The 6,014-nt window shown below is 53.1% G+C and overlaps 1 protein-coding gene across 2 annotated transcripts in view; it reads right to left on the minus strand.

Annotated features, from left to right (window-relative positions):
- IL4R (interleukin 4 receptor) overlaps positions 1–5,602 on the minus strand; it is a 36,917-nt gene extending 31,315 nt beyond the window's left edge. For both annotated transcript variants that reach the window (XM_037507389.2, XM_037507390.2), the window contains exon 1: positions 5,535–5,602. The gene's annotated coding sequence lies outside the window, so the exon portion shown is untranslated. The remainder of the gene's footprint in view (positions 1–5,534) is intronic.
- Between the last annotated feature and the right edge of the window lie 412 nt (positions 5,603–6,014).

Raw genomic sequence — 6,014 nt, forward strand, 5'->3', positions numbered from 1 at the left:
CAATATGAACATCATTAGCAACTTGATCTAGGAGATATAGACCTAAAACTTTACACCCAACAGTAAATACACATCCTTTCAAATATATAAAGAACATACAGAAACAGGAAATCCTCCAAAGATTTTGACAAATTCTCTATCACTGATACTGTAACAGGGTGGTGCCCCGGAAAAGGGGGAGGTTCCAGGTTCCTTGCCCCACCCAAACCCTTCTCCCCGCCTTGTAACAATATCATAAAGCCACAAATACTGACAATAATGCAATACATTTAGAAATCCACAATAAAAAAAATTTAAAATTCCCATTCACCTTTAAAAAAATTCAAGCGCTTTATGCTTTCAAAAGGGAAACTGTAAACTATTTAGAACAGAATGACATCGGCAAGACCTCTGAAATGAAGCCAAAGCAGTATGCAGAGAAAAAAAATACATATAGCCTAAAGTAGATTTATTAGAAAACAAGAAAGACTGAAAACAACTATTAGCCTCAATAGGAATCTCAGAATGGAAGAAATTTTGACTCATAGGCGCTCATATAGAAGAGAGATCCAGACATTTTAGTTGAAAAGTCCAGTAGGAACCCCAAGTGAAATGTGACGGATACAAAGTATGATTGCAGGTTGTATCAAGAGAGATATGGGCTACAGAGCCAAGGAGGTAACAATCTCCTTCCCATCTGACTCAGCAGAATTGGAGGGCAGACAATGAGTATTATGTGGGACTTTGACCTATTGGATCACGTCCAAAGCCAAAATGGTCTTTACAATTCTCTGAGCAAGAAGAATTGCCAAAAGGACCGTGTACTCTGAATAAGAGAAAGATTGGACTGTGGTTGGAGATCAAATGATCACTACTTCCAAGAAGCAGAACCAGAGCTAGAAAGTGGAAGCTCCTGGAGAGTAACTTTGGCTAAATCCCAGCACACATTTTCTCCCAGTTAGGCCATTCAACTGAGGAATATGGCTTCTCGAAGTCTCCGCTCCATCTCTAGAGTCAGGACTGTCAGGAGGCTGCAGTTCTGCAGGCTAGGAGGGCTGGCAGTCCAGAGACCCAGTGTCTCCTCTCCAGACAAGTTCTGTTTCCTCTTTAGAAAAGGCAGAAAGGACACTTTCCCGGCCTCTCAGAGTGCTGCCACCAGTTATTTTGAGTTGTGTAAACTGGCTCTGCAGACTAGAGGCTAGAGTCCCTTTACCAACCGGCTGTTCAGGACAGCACACCCCTATCAGGAACCCTTGAGGGCCAAGGACTCTTTCCTCACCAGTGCCCACTTTCTACCTCTCTCCCTGGAGGGTGGTGGAGGAGAGGAATCAGCTGCCCACCGGTGGGCCCATCAAGTTACACTGTGTCCAGCTCTTTCTTAAGCCACCCTGAGGCAGTAAGGAGGTCTATGTCCCCTCCCCGCACCCTGAGAATGACAATGAGTCACTTGGAGCCAAATCTGAAGCCTCAGAGGAAACACTACTTCTTGGAAAGGCAAAGAGGTGCAATTTAGACAGAACTACGCAGGCAAGGCTGGTGGGGGCGGGGGGAGGGCGTCCAAGCAGCAGGCAGTGGCCAGGGCATAAAAGAGACCTTCTCCAGCATCTTAGTAGTTCCCTCCCTCTGGTCTGTTCTTCCCCAGGCCTCTGCCCTTTGTCTTCTAAATGTTCCCCTCAGAGAGCACCCCCCCCTTGATGCCGCCCCACACCCACTTTACTTTCTACCTAGCACGGTCACTCCAAGATAGGGTATGTTAGGTCTATATTCTCTCTCTTGTAAAATCTTAGCAAGCAGACATGTTTCAGAACTCAGAATTACTCAGACTACAGAAAGGTATTCTTGCATTAAAAATACACCTGACTTAACCATCCCCAACCCCCATGGGTCCAGAGCAGCACCCCATGATCAACCACATTAACAGCTCTGCAGCCAGGCAGTGGATGGAGCACTTATGCCCGGGAGGACAAAGCTAGACTCAAGTTTTGTTCCCATCCATTACTCCCTGTTGAGTTATGAGAAAACTTGCACTTCTTAGGTAAGGGGTGGAGGGCTGTCTTGTCTGCTTGTTTACGGTCCTTCTTGACTAGAACTGAAACTCCAAGGAAGTGAGAACTTTCTCCAGTGCTCAGCACTTTCTGGCCCATACAGACGCCCCATAAATACATGAAGAAGAAATGAATGCAGAAGGTGGCTGCTGGATATGGATCTAAATGAGGAGAGAAACTGTGAGCCATGGGCAAGGTGCCTAGAGAAGTTACCCTCTGAACACACCTCACTGTGCCCATTTCACTGACAAGCAAACAAAGGCTCAGAGAGGCTAAGCAGTGTAGGAAGCAACAAGGTCAGATCTGAACCTGGGGCCAATGTCTTCAAGCTGTAGCTTTCTCTCTGCCCCAGGTTCTAGGAGCACAATGACCTGTTGGGAGTCAGACAATACAGCAATGAGGTTACAGCCCATGTGATGCCGGGGTGACATAGCTAGTCTGATGCTGGCTCCCCTGGCTTCTGCAGGACTCCCCAATCTCCGCTGGGCTACTCCTATCCACATGGTGCAAGGGTGAGCAGTGGGCCTCAAGCCTCTCTTCTAGCCTAGCCAGGGAAGTCTGGCAGAATGTGACTGGGCACCATTCCAGCATACCAGCCGTGAGGAATGCTCGGGAAGATATCCCTCTGGGTCACCCTGAAAACTGGCATAGCAGGAAAGCACATAAGCTGGGAAGAAAAGCAGATTCCAATCCCTCCTTCACTCTTCAATGTAGGATCTTGGGTAAGGGGACTGCACATACATCTGTGGGGCTCAGTACCCTCACCTGCCAAATGGGTAGACTAAATCCCTCCAATGGAGCTCATTTATTTAACAAATACATAGTGCCTACTCTGTCCCAGGCACTGTTCTGCATGCTTGTCACTTAGTAATTCATTACCCATCACTACAACAGCAGCAAGTCGTTGCTATAAATCCACAAATGGAGAAACTGAGGTCTTGAGACTTTAACTACATAACAAGCAGCAAAACCAGTATTTGAACCTGGGTGATCCGGCTCTAGGATCTATACCCTCAACCTCCAAACTCTGCTTCTTCATAGGTAACAATTGACATGAACGTTTACTGTGTTGGAAATTGTGTAAGGTATGTTACTATAAAACGTGATGTTATTGGGCCTCCCCGGTGGCGCAGCGGTTGAGCGCTGGGTTACGAAGCTGCCTGCAGCCTCAGCAGTGCCGGTTCAATCCCCGGCTACTCCCAGGCTACCGGAGAAGGGTCCCACATGGCGCGCAGACCTCTCCTGCCGCCCGCTGCTCCCCTCAGCAGTGTACTTCGGTCCTTCTGCCTGCTCTGCTCCCCGCTCTGGCTCTGGTGAATTCTCTCACCCTCCTGCGCTTCTGACTGTACCCAGTGCTTGTATAAATAAATAAATAAATCTTAAAAAAAAAAAAGTGATGTTATTAACCACCACGAAAGGCCAATTTCAACAATGTGAGGAAGCAAAGCTGAAGAGGGACTTGGGGAGAAGGGGGACCTGAGACCCTGGCCCGCTCCCAGATGCCATGGAGGGCAGTGGACCCACTGAACCCAAAATCTCTTCTCCACCTTGGGGCTAAAGGACACCGGGAGAGAGGGGTGTCGGGAGGAGGGGTCCTGGACAGGTTCTCTCGTCTCCTTTGACGCTCCATTTCTGTTCCTTTTCGAATCTTAGCATCGGGAAACTGAAGGCCTTAGGGGACAGCCTCCCTGCCTGGGATTCCTCCATGCCCGAGAATGGGATGTTCAAAACACATCACTGACTGAGTCACTGCCCAGAATTTGGAAATCGTCAGGTCATCCCAGACCTGCCAGTAACTGAGTGTGTTGTAACCAGGGTGACTTGCTAATGGTTTGCCTTCTTTGCTGTCTTCCCACAGCCTTCCTCGAGATTTAGTTCCAGAGGGAATCTGCGCAATCCAGGAATCTGCATCGAAACACTTTATAACTCAGGCAAAGGTAAAATAACTGGCCTGCTCCTCGGCACGGCATTCAAGGCCTTCCACAAGCAGCCCGGTCCTTTCCACCCCCTCCTCAGGCTCCATGTGTCCTTTCACACCTCCCAGCCCTGCTCCATGCCATTCCCGCTGCTCAGCGGGCCTTTCATCCTGTTCTCCATGCCAAGTCCTCCATGCCTCTCCTGAGGCTGTCTCGAGGGTTCCAACTCCATGAAGCCTGTCCCCTAGAGGAGTTGATCCCTCCCTACCTGTGCTCTCTCCTCAAGAAGAGGAGTAACTTGAGGGCCCTGATCAGCATGGAGGGCGGTGCCCGGGGGACCCCAGTGAACACTAGAGAGGGAACAAATGCCCAGGGCCCACTCACCTCCTACCCCACACCTCAGCGGACTCTGGCTTGCTGAGTTCAAGGGGCCTTGGCAGAACCCTGAAATTCCCTGACTGAGGGACACCCTGGTCAAAAGTACATCTGAGCCTCAGTTTCTCCAACAGACTTGAGGATTTTAATATAGGAATCAATGTCCCAACCAACGCCTGGCTCCTGAAAGTCCACCCATGAGAGAGGAGCTACAGGGGGTCATACTTGCAGAGGGCTGGGGAAGGGCAGAGGGTAGGTTCCAGCAGGATTAGTGCTGGCCTGGGGGCACCTGCAAATCCCAGCAGTTGGTAGGGAGCTCACTGACCCTCTCCTCCCTACCTTGATTATAAGAGATCTAGATTTTGTTTTTAAAAAAGAGTCCAGACTCCTGGATTTATTTAATCTGAAACTCATGGAAGGGGGCCTGGGCATTTGCATTTTAATCAAAAACCCTGGAGGACTCGTTATGGTATGGTTTGACAAATATTGTTGAGAGGTGGTGACCAGCCTGCTGGGCAACCGCACTGCCAGGGCTGACTCCTGCGCTACACAGCCCAGGTGGGCGTTACCTTAGCCAAGGTATTGAAATTGCCTGTGCCCCAGCGTCCTGTCTGCAGACTGGCTGCGATGTAGACACAGCAGTGACCAGAAAGGCTATACCGACATTTAACTCAGAGTACTGTGCTTTGAAGGTTCAGGGCAGAGAGCTCACGAAGTAAGTCCAATAAATAATCGCCGTTACTGGATCCATCCAATATTCAAATAAGGAGACCAAAGATCTAATGGGCCATTCCTCCACTCCAACCCCACCCCAGATTCCTAGACCTGCTACCCAACTTCTCAGTTTTCAGAACTTTTCCCACCCTTCCTCCCAATCCTCACCAACTTCCTCTGCGTGGGTCTGGGGGTGGTTCCCCAGAGAACCATCTGCCCTAGCCCACGGGGCGCACGACATTCCCAAGCGCACCCCCACCCCACCCCGGGCTGTCCCAGCGGACGCCTCGGGGACAGCACGCGTTTGCGGGCGCTCCGGGAGTCTGAGCACCCAGGGGCCGCCTCCCCGGCCCCGCGCCCCAGCTGCCAGTTCCCCGTGCGGGCGTGGGCGTCCGCGGGGTCCCTGCCGCCGGGGGCCACGCCGCGGGCCCAGCCCTTCCCGGACGGCCGCCAGCGCCCGGGGCTCTCCCGGACCTCCCAGCCGCGGGAGCGCCCGGGGTCCTACCTGCGCCTCCTGGTCCATTCGCCGCGCCGCCGCCCGAGCGAGAAGTGGGGGACCCCGGGGCGGCCGGGACTGGTCGGCGCTCGCTCGCGGGGCTTTCCTGGGCGCGGGAGCGAGCCCGCCCCTGCTTCCTGCGCCCCGCCCCGGCGCCCCGCAGATTTGCATGCGCGCCCCGCCCGCCCCGCCCCGGGCGCCCGGCCCGGCCCGGCCCGGCCTCCGTCCCCGCGTGCGGGTCGCTGCCCCGGCTGCCCCCGCCGCCCGACCCCCGGGGCCCCACCGCGGGTTCTCGGGGTCTCGCTGCCGTGTCCCCCGCGCGACGGGCGGAGGGCGCGCCTCCTCCAAGAACTCCGCAGGGGTTCCCCGCGCACTCGGGATAAATTCCCAGCTCCTGGCACCGACGGCCGCCCGGAGTTCACTCCTTGCCCCTCTGGGTCCTCCCCCTTTCCTTCCTAACGCGGTGCTTTTGGGGGTTGAGGATGGGGC

This window comes from Talpa occidentalis, unplaced genomic scaffold, assembly GCF_014898055.3.
Source record: "Talpa occidentalis isolate TD23 unplaced genomic scaffold, MPIMG_talOcc4v2.1 talOcc4.12, whole genome shotgun sequence".
In the NCBI taxonomy this organism is placed as follows: domain Eukaryota; kingdom Metazoa; phylum Chordata; class Mammalia; order Eulipotyphla; family Talpidae; genus Talpa; species Talpa occidentalis.